General features: G+C 37.5%; 1 protein-coding gene across 2 annotated transcripts in view; it reads right to left on the bottom strand.

The window, feature by feature from the left end:
• LOC106071245 (uncharacterized) overlaps nucleotides 1-11,907 on the bottom strand; it is an 89,877-nt gene extending 77,970 nt beyond the window's left edge. The window contains exon 1 of one of the 2 annotated variants that reach the window (XM_056045149.1): nucleotides 11,128-11,907. The gene's annotated coding sequence lies outside the window, so the exon portion shown is untranslated. Of the gene's footprint in view, nucleotides 1-10,638; nucleotides 10,871-11,127 lie in introns of those variants that run through there. The other variant, XM_056045150.1, reaches the window with a different exon arrangement.
• Nucleotides 11,908-15,892: the final 3,985 nt, after the last annotated feature.

Raw genomic sequence — 15,892 nt, 5'->3', positions numbered from 1 at the left:
AATATTTTTAGTTTCATTCTGGTGCGTTGCCATGGTAATGTTTACGACATTGAAAATTTAGCTTTGCCTCGTTTTCCAGCTCAAAGACTTATAATTTAGAAATCAGTCAAACGTTCACAAAATTCCATCAATCAGGATGTCGTAATAAGATAAAGGTAACTTAAAATAGATTTGCCTTGTGAGAGGAGATTCTAGAGCAGAGCGCAAGTTTTTAGGAATCAATACTCTCCGATTCATTCTTTTGTCTCGACTCGAATTGTAAATAATCCGAGTTAAAAAAAACAACTAAGAAGCCGAGAAAATAAGAATGAATTTTGCTTGGGGTTTCAACATAATATTTGAAAGGCTGGATCTACGGGCGACACGGCAACTGGATTACGTTTTGTTCAAAATCTGGTTCTGAATTGTGGAATAGCCAAACTCCTGTGCAGAACAGGAATTAACACACGCACACACACATTCTTATAAATTACAAATTTTATAATCCTTCTTTGTCAGTGGCGTAGCTAGGGTGGAGGGAGGAGAGGGGAACATTTGAAAACCCCCCGGGCCCCCACACAAATGAGTGTTTTTAACATCAAATATTATGCAAGATGCAGGGGCCCCCAAAGAGGTTAAGGCTCCCGACCCCCAATTAATGAAAAATTCCTAGCTACGCGCCTGTTCTTTGAGAAGTTGCTTTATTTCGGTGAAACACATAGTAAACATACGTAAAACAATCATCTTAAGAAACAAATTCATAAAATAAAATAGGTGAATACAATCTCTAACTTTGATACACAAGCTAGGCCAAGTATTGATACATGTATCATTCCTGATATTGTAATCCACATGGATCACTCTCGGTGTGGTTATCTACGGGTATCATTACGGTATAGCAATCTACATGTAGCATGGTCATAATCTAGTTACGTCTAGTATATATACTTCTAAAAGTGTTGCGCAAAAATATGACGTCTTGCTTTCAAAAGTTACTTCCAAATTAAAAACAAAAGTGATATCACATCACAGGCAAATGTATGTTAATTCTCACATCTCTCTCATCTGTCCCTTGGCTCTCCCGTAGGGGTGTTGTGGCAGTTCGCGTAACCTAATTCCTCCACTTTTCCCGGTGTTAATTAGTTGAATGGATAATATCATACGGCCAATAGTGTTATGTTACTACAAATAAAATAGGTGGAGGGGAAGGCATTTAAAATGTCTTTAATTCAACTTACACTTCAACGGAGAGATGACAATTGGTTCGATTCTTTATCTGGCTAGATACGCGACATTGTTCTCGGTACTTATATAGTTTGTACTTCTATTCATTTAGCCTGCAGAATTATGTGCAGACATGAACACTCCTACCTAACCAAGGGGGGGGGGGGTCTTCATTAGCGGGTTTATTAGATGCAAATCACAGCCATACACGTCTCAGCTGGTACAATTACTCCTTTATTTTATCCACTTTTCCCCAACCATTCATTATTTCGTACGCGTGAGATGTACACTTACATGCTATTACACTACACAGGCTGTTCGTTATGTTGAGGGGATCCCGTTATGTTGAGGGGATCCCCTTATGTTGAGGGGGTAAACCATGTCCAAAAAAGATTGCAAAACAAATCGACAAAGATTCTCTACCCCTTTTTTTATTTGTGTTTCCTAAAGTCTGTTAATGACAATAATTATTTTTAATGTTCAATGCGATTCCACTGTTAGGAAAACAATTATAGATATATAAAGTTCAGTTCGTCCATCGAGGTTCGATGATGACCACTTTCGTTGTCCTTGGGGCTGAGGGCTTGGCACTGCAGTTTAGTTCATCCTTGTGTGGCCGACGTGACCTATGTTAGCCCAGAATGAGTTTGAGTTTTTTTTGGCACATCGGCACACTTTAGGCCATGTCGTGCCCAGCCCAGAATGTTCGCCTGGAGCTTGAATCCGTTTCCTTGAGTTTTTTTCTCTGGCTCTTTTCTTCAGCCAGCGCTGTGTTCTTGACCTCTCCAATTTCTGCCACAGTTTTCTGAGCGCGGCGCCATGCTGCTCTATCCTGCGCTTTTGTCTCTCAGGAAGGCTTTCAGAGACGCTGCATATTATTCTACATCTGAAGCAGACAAAGCCGTTGTCCGCACGGAGTAAGTGTCCAGTTTTCCTTACGTCCTCTACGTCTGTCACCGAGATAAAACATCTATTTGTGCATTACATTTGAGCGCAGCGGACCTTCGCACGTATGAGATTTGTTTCATAGTGCATTGAAATCTCCACAAGAAACAAACACTACATTCTGGTGTCGTGGAAGAACATAGGTTTCCAAGATATCCATTTTAGGAAATAATTTTCTGTTTTGTTTGACACGTTACGGACGTTTGTGGTTTCTTTATTATTACATCCTAGCTCAAACCTCCCGGAGTACGACGGGCAATGGCAGCTGGTAAGGTTCGAAACATCGCCCGTCGTCCTGTGGGAGGTTTGGACTAGGATGTGGCAAAATATGTAGGTCACTGCTAGGGCTGCGTATCCACGAGAAATACTGCATCCTACATTAATCTTCGAACTCTAGGCCTTATATACATACACAAGCTTTTAAAACCTACATTATTTTCATCTCACCACATATCATTACAATATCTACATCTTGAAACTTGATATTCCTTTATGTTTTTTTACTAAGCGCCATACTTCTACTTTCTGTAGTGCTAATGTTTTTTGTTTGGTGTAATGCACAAATTGTAAGACAAATTTCCTTACGGATAATAAAGATTATTATTATTATTATTATTATTATACCTTAGTACTTCTTAAATAGATTGTTGTAGCAGTTAAATTCTTTCAAGTACAACCAACAGTTGATAGTCCGACGTTTTCGGTTTTCCGACATCCCCCCCTCTCTCGGTCCAGTAATCGTCAGACTGCAACTGCATAGACCAACTGATCTGTTTGATTAAGTAACAACTCTAAATCAAACAGCTTGCTAGTAGAAACTGTTACTTAGAAAATTCCCAATTGAGAACCACTGAGGAAAAAAAAAAAAGGACTGCATAGAATGTCAAAAGTTCAAATGCCTTGACTCAGTTCTGGATACCCAAGGTCGTAACGCAAAGTGTTGAGTCCCGACTTACATTCTTTAAACAAAAAAGTATGGCGATCTAGGCAAGTGATAGTGATGAGATGTACTAAGTGATGACTTCTAGGGGCTAATGGAGGCAGTGTACGAGTTCGTTTGATTGAAGAAATAAAACCTTGTAGGTCTAAGCATACACCAATACCCGGTTTCAGTTGATCTTGGTGGATACTGGATCATACAATTATTACGGCTGTCCTAAAAGAAAAAATATATTTCGTTTACAGATGATCGTTCTTAAGATTGTGTGTGTGTGTTGTGTGTGTGTTGCTCCACAATGTATCAACAAACATAATAACAGATGACTGAACCACACGAGTTTGTACCTTACACCATGAAGTAGATGTGTATTGATCGACGCGACCTATTTTTTTACAATGTATTTTTAGATCGTTACACAAACACACACACACACACACACACAAAATATACAACAAAGAAAATGATTCAACGGGGAGATGATTTTAAAAATCGATCGAGAGCTTCGAGTAAATGAATGAAGAAAAAGAAGAACACAAAAAAAAAAAAAAGAAAACACGGAGAAAGAAGATAACAACAAATCAAATGTTTCTAGAGACCTAATGAAACACGTCAAATGTTTCTAGAGACCTAATGAAACACTTAAAATGTTTCTAGAGACCTAATGAAACACGTCAAATATTTCTAGAGACCTAATGAAACACGTCAAATATTTCTAGAGACATAATGAAACACGTCAAATGTTTCTAGAGACCTAATGAAACACGTCAAATGTTTCTAGAGACCTAATGAAACACTTAAAATGTTTCTAGAGACCTAATGAAACACGTCAAATGTTTCTAGAGACCTAATGAAACACATCAAATGTTCGTCCATCGTGGTTCGATGATGACCACTTTGTCATCCAGGGGGCTGAGGGCTTTGCACTGGGATTTTATGCCTCCTCATGTGGCTGGTGAGACCTATGTGAGCCCGGAATGTTCGGCCGCACACTGGGAAGGTTATTCCAGCTGGAGCTAGTGTCGTTTGCCTTGCTTTTCTTCTCTGGCGTTTTTCTTCTGCCAGCGTTGTTCTTTTTTCCTCAGCAACCTGTGCGCCAGTTTTCACAGCGCGACGCCATGATGCTCTGTCATGTGCCTCTGTCTCCCAGGTGCTTGGGTTTATGCTGAACGCCTTCAGAGAAGCTTTGAGGGTGTCCCTGAAGCGCTTTCTTTGACCACCTTGCGAGCGCTTTCCTTCGCTTAGTTGGCCATACAAGAGTCGTTTAGGGATGCGGTGGTCTTCCATTCTGTAGACGTGACCTGCCTATCGCAGCTGGGACTGCATCAGGATTGTGTGGATGCTTTGCAGACACGCTCTTCGAAGGACTTCAGTATCTGGTATTTTGTCCTGCCATTTGACATTTAGTATTTTTCAAATGTTTCTAGAGACCTAATGAAACACGTCAAATGTTTCTAGAGACCTAATGAAACACGTCAAATGTTTCTAGAGACCTAATGAAACACGTCAAATGTTTCTAGAGACCTAATGAAACACGTCAAATGTTCCTAGAGACCTAATGAAACACGTCAGATGTTTCTAGAGTCCTAACGAAACACTTCAAATGTTCCTAGAGACCTAATGAAAACCATCATATGTTCCTAGAGACCTAATGAAACACTTAAAATGTTCCTAGAGACATAATGAAACCCATCATATGTTCCTAGAGACCTAATGAAACCCATCAAATGTTCCTAGAGACCTAATGAAACACAACAAATGTTCCTAGAGACCTAATGAAACACGTCAGATGTTTCTAGAGACCTAACGAAACACTTCAAATGTTCCTAGAGACCTAATGAAACCCATCATATGTTCCTAGAGACCTAATGAAACACATCAAATGTTCCTAGAGACCTAATGAAACACATCAAATGTTCCTAGAGACCTAATGAAACACAACAAATGTTCCTAGAGACCTAATGAAACACAACAAATGTTCCTAGAGACCTAATGAAACACAACAAATGTTCCTAGAGACCTAATGAAACACAGACTTGACTAGTCAAAGAATAAAACAGCCACGACCATGAAAAACATACAAACGAGACCCCAAAACTAAAATACACACAAACCCTAGTTTTAAAGTCGTTCTAGTACTAAGTAGGGTTAGGGTTAATTTTCTACATACTTTTGAACGTAACATTAAAATGTCTGACAGCTGACGTTAAGTCAGTTAGGGTCATAGCTTAGGACAATCCAGTCAGGATTGGAATGCGTATTAACCTTCAACCCAACAAGCTGTCATTCAACGACTGACTAACTTTAATCCACAAGTCACAGTGTGCACTCTTAACGACTAGAAGACGTTCTCCACCTATCCTCAACTTGCCGTGCCCAATCAATAGATCTCAATGGTATTTACATGATATAGGCTAACAAATACGCTAAACTAGAAACGATCCTGTACACGAAAAGGCTATTAATGCAAAACGTTGATAGTTACAGTACTACTCATAAACTCGTTCAATCATCAAGACAGGTCAATAGTTCTTTGTGCTGTAATGACTCTTTGAGTTGGAAACAACAGCATTGTATATTAAGCATATCATATAGTCAAAAGGTGGGACGAACCCATTTGTTTGGTGGGGTTTGTTCATCAGAGAAAACTTGGTATAAAGTGGTTACTCTAAAATGTCAATCTGATAATACAGAGGCATAGCTATTTATACTTTTATTTAACAAGCGCGACAACTAAATTCTTACTCACAATGTCTGTCTGGTAAAAAGTTTGTACCCAATCTCAGATCAGGCTGAAATTTTGCACAATTATTTCTTTTACCTGACAACACAAGAATCAATATTTTTAAAAATTAACCAATTTGTTTATTAACTATTGATAATTAATTATTTTGTTAGGTATCTCGAACAAGGGAAAGAAATTGTACTTGACTGAAAGGGTTTTTTTAAGCCGAATTAGTTCCCTTTATAGGTTGCCGCTTAAAATAGGTTTGAACAATAGATCAGATAACCATACAATCTTCTATGTTCATAAGCACCTCACTAGCAGAGTGGTTAGTATGTCGACTTTAGCCATGAGTTCTAATTCAGGTCGTTGGTCGTTCCCCCTTTTTTATTTTATAAATGCTTTTAAAAAGCGATTATTGCAGTAGTCAGCCAGATATCCCTCCCCCCCCCCCAACTGGTCCAGATTAATGATAGGATCGTAGCGTAGTGAGACAAGTGATAGGATCGTAGCGTAGTGAGACAAGTGATAGGATCGTAGCGTAGTGAGACAAGTGATAGGATCGTAGCGTAGTGAGACAAGTGATAGGATCATAGCGTAGTGAGACAAGTGATAGGATCGTAGCGTAGTGAGACAAGTGATAGGATCGTAGCGTAGTGAGACAAGTGATAGGATCGTAGCGTAGTGAGACAAGTGATAGGATCGTAGCGTAGTGAGAAAGCTGAAATAGCGCTTAACAAAAACAATTGGTCAAAATATTTCTAATCGCACAGATTTATTATTTTTGGTCTAAATCTATTACAAACTTAATTACATGACTGATCCAAACTAATTGATACAATTACCTTTCGTAAAAGCTTTGTTGTTTTTTTTAAATATTTTTCTATGTTTTTTCTTGTTTCACCTTAATTCAATTAAACTTTAAAGAAAAACATTTTAAACTCTTCTCCAAAATGTTGAGCTGTGTCTAGTGAAGAGCCAATACGTTTAAACCTGTTGCGTTGAGCCTAGTAAAGAGCCAATACGTTTAAAACTGTTGCGTTGAGTCTAGTGAAGAGCCAATACATTTAAAACTGTTGCATTGAGTCTAGTGAAGAGCCAATAAGTTTAAAACTGTTGCGTTGAGCCTAGTAAAGAGCCAATACGTTTAAAACTGTTGCATTGAGTCTAGTGAAGAGCCAATAAGTTTAAAACTGTTGCGTTGAGCCTAGTAAAGAGCCAATATGTTTAAAACTGTTGCGTTGAGCCTAGTAAAGAGCCAATACATTTAAAACTGTTGCGTTGAGTCTAGTAAAGAGCCAATACGTTTAAAACTGTTGCATTGAGTCTAGTGAAGAGCCAATAAGTTTAAAACTGTTGCGTTGAGCTTAGTAAAGAGCCAATAAGTTTAAAACTGTTGCGTTGAGTCTAGTGAAGAGCCAATACATTTAAAACTGTTGCGTTGAGTCTAGTAAAGAGCCAATACGTTTAAAACTGTTGCATTGAGTCTAGTGAAGAGCCAATAAGTTTAAAAATGTTGAGTTGAGCCTAGTAAAGAGCCAATACGTTTAAAACTGTTGCGTTGAGCCTAGTAAAGAGCCAATACGTTTAAAACTGTTGCGTTGAGCCTAGTAAAGAGCCAATACGTTTAAAACTGTTGCATTGAGCCTAGTAAAGAGCCAATAAGTTTAAAACTGTTGCGTTGAGCCTAGTAAAGAGCCAATAAGTTTAAAACTGTTGCGTTGAGCCTAGGGAAGAGCCAATAAGTTAAAACTGTTGTGTTGAGCCTAGTGAAGGTTGAAACTTAAAGAATAAATGTGTAGCACAAACACACACACGAGAACATGGCAACTCCTAAGTCTCGCTTGACCAGCCAAGGGCAAGAAACCTATCCGACTAACAACTGAAGCAACGTTCATAGTGAAGATTTCAGGACCAAATTACGTCTTACTTATGTGAACTACAAACATTCCAGGTTCATGGGAATAAGAAATATTTCAATCAGAAACCATCTTTCAATCATCAATCATCTTTCAATCAGCAACCATCTTTCAATCATCAATCATCTTTCAATCATCAATCATCTTTCAATCAGCAACCATCTTTTAATCATCTTTCAATCACCAACCATCTTTCAATCATCAATCTTCTTTCAATCAGCAATCCTCTTTCAATCAGCAATGCTCTTTCAATCTATGTATCAAGTGGCGTCAAGTCAACTGTTGAACTATAAAATATAATTTAACCTGACGACAAACAGCTTCTAATTTTTCTTTTAAACGTTGGTCAGCGTCTCGAGTTCAAACCTCTTGTCACAACATCTAGTGCTCCAAAAAAACGCAGGGCTCGTAAAATAATTCTGTACGTAGTAAAGAATGAATTAAATGCAAAGACGAATTTATTTTCTAATACAAACTCTTAATTTTCACTTATTATCCGTATCCCTACCCAAACTTGGCCTCGCGATTTCGCATAGGGCTATACAATGGTTAAATGGTTAATTACGTAGGATAACTCTACTCCGTCCGACTTGCAAAAATAAAAGAGATATCTTTCCATTACGTGGTGTCCAAACTCTTGAGCCATGAAGAGAATTATATATATATATATATATATATAATAGATGTTAAAACCGGGAAAATATTGGGGCGGGGGGTCCTAAGCCCCTCTGTGTGGCACATCAACTATCACCATGCTCTTTTTGTTTGGTTCACTGGGAAAAGAATTAACTAAAAAAAAAAGGGGGGGGGGAGGGGTGACAGTAAAACCGATGTCGCCATGATATATTTACAAGCTTACAATTCTTACTTTTCTTGAGCTGCTGTAGACCAGAGCCGCTAGCTGAGACTTTGAAAGACGACAGTGTCAGAATAGCTAAAAATATCAATAAGTGACACAACAGAAGTCGATTATTCAGTTAGAACTAGATGTCTAGTAGGCCTACTCAATAGGCAGTAAAGCTATTGGAAATGGATATAATGGAGGTAGTACTCAATAGGCTATAGAGCTTGTAGCGCTACAATGAATGTATTTAATGCAGATACATTTATCATTTAGATCGAGGTGGCATCGAAACAACAAATTTTGATTGAACTTCAAGATAATGGCTTTTTATTTGATATAGGCCTATATATATGGATGTCATTTCAGCTTCCTTTCTTTCTCTCTCCTTTTCAACCCTCCACTCTTTTCAGAAATATTTCCAGGGAGAGAGTATAAGTAAGCGTTAGTTTTTAATGCTGCATGACTGCACCTCCCGGCGGGTTGGCTTTGTAGTGGGGACTGTCGAGGCGACAGTCCAGAGCGCATACCACACGGCCAGTCAACCATTGGCACTGTTCACAGGACATGCAGTTTGATAGTTTGGGTTTTTGGTACATCGGCACAATTTAGGCCATATCGTGCCCACACAGGGCAAGATGTGTTCAGACACAAAGTTATTAACTCTAACAGTGTTAGCTCTAGATCTATCCAATAATAATTCCAGTAGCTTACTAAGTATCTATATCCATTTTTTAAATTCCTCTTGTAAGCTTGCAAATTCTCCATCGGTTCAAAAAATAAAAACCTGGGTGCACACGAATCTCAAAAACGGCTATAACTATAACGATTTTCCTAATATATATATATATATTTGGGGGGGGGGAATATTACTATCTGATTGACCAGTATTGAAAATAGAATTCACTGAAAATTAAATTTGGTCTGAGAATCTAGACACTGTATATCTTGAACACACATACGCCAGCGGGTATTTCCGCTTGTATTCATTATCGGAGTGCACTAACTAAATAGATGTTTAGAAACGTCTTCTAAGTCTGGATCTATTGGCCATTCACCAAACTAGAATCTTCTATACAATATATCTAGATCCAGATTTCTAGCTTAGATCACGGTCTTTTAATTTGGCTCTGTCTGGATCTGTATCACCAGACTAAAATTCTATATTCTCTGATTAGTTTATACATGCATGTAACCAGGTTTTTTTTCGGTGTGTGTGTGGGGGGAGGGGGGGGGGTTGGGGGGGGTGATAAAAATTAAAAAAAAAATTAAAATCCTCTGTTCAGCCTTCAAATTCTTCATCGGTAAAAACAAAGAATAAAAACCTGGGTGTTGAACATGGTTCTCGAAAACGGCTCTAACGATTTTCCTAGAAATTGGACATTTTATGCTTATCTGTGGGATAATAAATTATTAACTGCTTTTGAACGCCTCCAAGCGAGTGCGACGGAACAAATCACTATGCCTGCCTACAAAACTCATTGTCTTCCAGGCAGTGGTTCTCTCGATCCTTCATGGCCGTATTGGACGTACGGTGGCAGGACCGCACTACAAACTACTATAGTATGTACTTGCGAAGGCCGGTATGGACAGTATAGAGGGACTTCTTGTAGTCACGCTGGCCAAGGCATATATATATATATATACTACAGCCCGTAATAATTCTAAGATATACTTAAAAATGTAGATTCATTTTATCGCCTGTTCGATGTAAAACAAAACAAAAAATGTACATGTAGAAAGATGTTGCAAACATATATTATTAGAGATCTATACCTAGACATACAATCTAGAATGACTAGACTAGACAATATCGGTATATCATGAGGTCAGCCTTACGTAAAACATGTGTAGTCCTGCTTTAATCAATCTTTATAAAGATACAACAAAAGACAGTATAAATTCGATATTGACTACATCAATATTATATAATTGTTCTAGACTTTGATGTTAATTGTGCAAAGCCTTACAACCCACAATTCTTTTCAAGCGTTCATATATAGATCTACACGCAAGGCGTGTGTTACTGTGCTGTGTAGTTCGATGTGTAGTGTCTAGAAATACTGACCTACTTAGATCCAACGTGTTGCCGAAGCCTGCGCGCTTTCTCTGGATATTTGGATTTGTTTACAAAACGTCTTTAGCCTTAGCCTTGTACGTTAAATCATATATATAGATCTAGATATGAGATAGAAACAGTTCAAATCCAACTTTGGCTTTCATACTGGCTTTACATAATTAGATTTAAAACTAGACTGGAATAAGTAGTTAAAAGACTACATGACATAAGTTAAGATAAGAAAAGAATTGGACAGGATGATACTAGATCTATAGCCCGCTAGGATAGGATAGAGTTGATTTTTCTAATCTAGATTAGATCTATCTAGGCGTAGGACTTATTATTAAAAGATTTAAATCTAATATCAAAAGTCATGTAGATTATGAACCCTAAACCCTAACCCTAGCCTAGATCCATGATTAATTATTTAATAATAATATTTACAAAGTCTAAATTTCAAATTATAAATAATGACATGAGAATGGGTATCGCTCCTACCTGCAGAGTTTAACTCAGTTATTACACTTGTGTCTTGTGTTATTCCTGACACATCACATTCATTCACACACTTGAGGTAGATCAAGTCGTAGATAAAGATCTAGATCTATAGAGTCTATATCCAGTCTGTCTGAAGACTGAAGTGTCTGATTCTGCTTGCTAGTTCACCAACGATTATGAATTATACCGTGACTGTGTGAAGTCTCTAGATCTAGCTATCACTACTATCAGATCTCATCTAAATTATAAATGTAATCAGTAAACTTAATTCTAGAATCGTAAAGCCGCTAATCTCAAGTCCTTAAGCCTTAATAATCTAGACTAGGTTAGATTCTAGATCTATATATTTCATATAATTTTTATCCTAAATAAAGGCATGACACTGATTATTCACTGATAATGTGATATAAGCGGTTAAATCCAAGAAATGTGTCTTTCCATTCAGTCATTGACCTGTGTTACACACAAAACACAGGTCACGTGTAGTTGGTATGGGTTTTAAAAAATGTATCCATAGAAAACAACACAGAAATCGAATGACATGGATCCAATGATAAAATCTACACATAGATGCATAAACATAGATCCATAGTCTAGTTTTAGACGTCAGAGTTACACAATGGAATGGCAATGTTCGATTGGTTAGTCTAAATGCCTGGAATAGTTTAAGACACACAAATGTCGGTCATATTCCTGCAGCCATGTTTCTATTTGTTACATATAAAAATTCGCCTACTTTTTTTTTGTTCTATTTGGCAACCTACATTTCTTTTCACACACAAACACATACACAGGCAGCGTGTGTGACAGTAGTTAGACGACGGTATGTGTGGGAATACTGTTCTACTTATGCGCAGTGCTACCAAAGCCTGGGGACTCCACCCAGACCTTGGGATTTTACTTTAAAAAAAACAACAGGATCAAGCTTCTCTTGAGTCCCTTTCACTAGGCTATTATTTTCGTATTGTTAATTCTATAACAACACTATAACAATACTGTCTATTCTTGTCTTTTCTTTCGTCTTGATTTGTTTCAGACCTGCTTGAATTTCAAGAAACACAATTTTTCCATTTTGAGCTGATTAGGCCTACTTTTCGTCATTAATTTAACCATGATGTAACCTGTGTGTTCTTTGACTTTACTTGACTTCGTACGTAGTCAGTTTAGATGAAAAGAATAGTTTTTCTTATTTGAATATTAACAAAACAAAACATAATAGAAATGAAAAGTAAATTAAGTGTTCTATTTTTAAACAAAAAAATGGTATTAAAATGTCAATATCAGTAATGCCAGTTAATTAAACAAGAGAATTCACAAAAATCATTAAAAGATATATCTAGGGCCTACATAAGCAGTGGCGTCAATATGAAGTGTACGTGAAGGGTGCGACACTCATTGGTTGGTGACACCAACATGAAAAAAAAAAGTGTATTTTTTTACTTGTTCAAAGGAAGACAATTTTTTTCTTAAAGAACTGGCGGTAGGTAGATGGTATAAAACTAACTTTCTTCTGTACATTTAATTTTAAAAAATGCTAGGTATAAACTTTGGTTGAAATTCTACTAAAATGGATCACTCTACTTAATATTCTAACCTGCCTAATGCTAAACCAGCTAATCTCAAATGAATGAATGTAGTAGACTTTAGTGATAATATAAAATAGTACTTAGAACACTATCCAACTCACTACAAAAACGTGTCTTTACTCTCAGGTATCCTGGTCTGGTCTGGTGTACCCAAGACAGCTGACGACAGTGCCATTTGTCTTGCATCACTCACACTGCAATGCAACCAACCAATCGCTAACTTCTTCTCACCGTCACCATAGAAACACACACACACACAGCAAAATGTCTTGTAGCAGGCCTGTTTTTGTTTCACGCAAAAGATGTCAAGTGAACGAATGATGCGTGAGAAAGACGCCAGAAAGACAGATGCCATGTACACTAAAAAGTCACACTGGCAAAGAAGTTGGACCTATTGAAACTTTTACTTCTAAAGAACGTTCTGTATTGATCTTCTTACGCCTATCACTCAAACAATCCATTATTTTATAATAGAGGATGAAACGACATTGTCGATTTGATAATTATATTTTTCAAACATTAACAATAATGTCTGGATCAATAGACAAATATATGGATTTATAATTACTATGCAAATGCAACCTACTGGTATTTAAAGACTTCTGCCATTCCTTCCTTGTCTTAGCACATCACGCAATTTAGAAGACACCCCACATTGTAAAATGTTTTACATGTTTCGGATGTTCCTTCAGAGTTGAAGATAATTACTTCCTAGTCCAAACCTTCCGCAGGACGACGGGGGATGGGAGCGGGCAGGGTTTGAACACGGGACCATCGATAAATCTGAACGACAGTCCAGCGCGCAAACCGCACGACCAGGCAGCCATCCATTTGAGAAACGCTGCTGTACAGTTTGACATTGGCTGCACCTTTCCACGAAAACAAAGTAGCAAAAGAAAAAAAAAGAGCAGGTGAGCATCGAAGTGTTTGAGTTGGTTCCATTCTCGGGCATCCAGACATCATTCAAATACACGGATCAGAGCACATCTATTCAATATTACATTCAAGTTTCTTTAGCTGGTCTAGATCGAATCTATTCTCTATGTGCGCCTAAAGGAATTAGAATGATTGAAACATGAACTGGTGGTTTTGTCAATAATGTCACTGGCCTATTATTATAATATATTACTTATAGATAAGATGCACGATTTTTAATTGAGAAAAAAAAGAACATTACTTTAAATTTAAACTTATTGCCAATATAATTAACAAAAAAATCGCTTGGTAAAATAAGTTTTAGATAGTTAGAGTTTGTCTATTGAAAGCATATTGCAACAGTTATTTGGAGAAGAAAGTAAAGAAAATGTGGTTAAACAGAAATAAGTTCTGACGAGGATTCGAACTCTGACCTCCGAGAGCAATACTAGGTTACAATATTTATTAAGAGACATGCTTTACCTTCTTCTTTTAATAAATATTGTACCTAGTGCTGCTCTAATTCATTATTATTCATCATTTGTTTCATTGCTTGAAACTCCATTATTGTCATATATTAGAACTTATTGTATCAATCTTGATTTTTTTTTTCAACTGGGTATTTCTTAAGACGCTTTTTGGGGATATTGAGAAAACCCATTATATAAACGCCCTTGTCATGAACCAGACACAGCAGACAGATCTAAATACAGCCACACAGTAGCTCTTGCGAACCAGCTGACTCTTCGCGAGCGTAAAGAACCAAACATGATCTCTCTCTCTCTCTCTGTCTTGTTTTATTTTTTCATCCTCATTGTATACAGTTATAGCTTGATAGATCTAGTATCGATAAAGGTACTTTCTAACGAGGGTTATCAACAATTATTTTGACAGTTAATTAAATTCGAAATGTTTAACTCAAGGCCAAAAGTTCAAGGTACTTGTATCACTAAAGTAGAGGTAAAGTAGAATGACCTCACGTGACCCCATGAGTCCACATGGACAGAATAGCGGGTCTAGTGAGAAGAGAAATGGGAAAATGGTTTTAAATGAGAATATTCGTTGACTTTTGTTACTGAAAGTAAAGAAAAATAATCGTTACAAATTTCTCCCACTCATTTCTCCTACTATTCTCACGCTGTGCTAGACGTAGGCTAGCTGCTGTGTATTCATTGCCTTCGTTGAAAATGGGAAAGTAGGGGACACAACTTACAAAGACCTCCCACCACATACTGCACACACATATTTACATGAATCAAACCATTTGCTCTAAAAATGAATACATTATATCGTCATTAGTCTACCTATTTAAACGACACTTTGCCAACGCAATGGTTCCCCACCACTGGTCTGGACGAAAGTAATCTTTCTGTCTGATCTTAATTCCTAAGAAACTCGGGGCTTGTGAAATCAAGCTTGTCATGGAGTGATTACACCAGACCAGAGATTATTGAAGTAGTAATCTTGTACAATCCATTGCTAGTTATATTTACATAAAAGGGAAACCCCTCCCCACACACACACACACACGCAATCTGAATGTGGGGGCACACCGTATTTTGTAGCATGCACACACCATGGGCGTAGTCGCAGGGGTGTGTGTGGAGTTTTGAGATTTTAATGTTAAACCACCACTTGCCCTAGCGCAGACAAGGAGGCTTTTGAGTTTAAATACCATCCTGGGGGGTTTTGAAGTTAACACTCCCTTTCAAAAAAAAAAAAAACGACAGTCAATTTCATGAGCGTCGTCTATTGGGTTTTTTTTCCATATAATTTCTTCGTCGCCCGACCATGCGGGACATGCATCGTGAAAAGATAACTTTTTTTTATTTCTGCAAGTTGGACTATAGTTACCCTAAGTAACTTATGCGGCAAACAAAAAGAGAGGGGTGGGGAACAAGTAATCTATGTATTCACCCGTCACTAAATAGCAGGGCCGGACTTAACCATTGCGGAGCCCTATGCGAAACGGATTGCGCGGGGCCCAGTTTGGGCAGGGATACGGATAATAAGTGAAAATTAAGAGTTTGTATTAGAAAATAAATTCGTCTTTGCATTTTATTCATTCTTTACCACGTACAGAATTATTTTACGAGCCTTGCGTGTAGCAAAGTCATACAGTATATCATAAAACTTCTGTTTCCTACATAGATTTAGATCACGCTCAATAACAAGTATTACCAAATGTTTCAATCTATCTTCGAGAATTGTTGACCTCAAAGTAATTCTTCATTAGTTTTAGACGCGAGAAGCGTCTTCCACCA

The sequence above is a fragment of the Biomphalaria glabrata genome, chromosome 10 (assembly GCF_947242115.1).
Source record: "Biomphalaria glabrata chromosome 10, xgBioGlab47.1, whole genome shotgun sequence".
Classification (NCBI taxonomy): Eukaryota; Metazoa; Mollusca; class Gastropoda; family Planorbidae; genus Biomphalaria; species Biomphalaria glabrata.
This window is presented reverse-complemented; position numbering and strand designations above follow the sequence as displayed.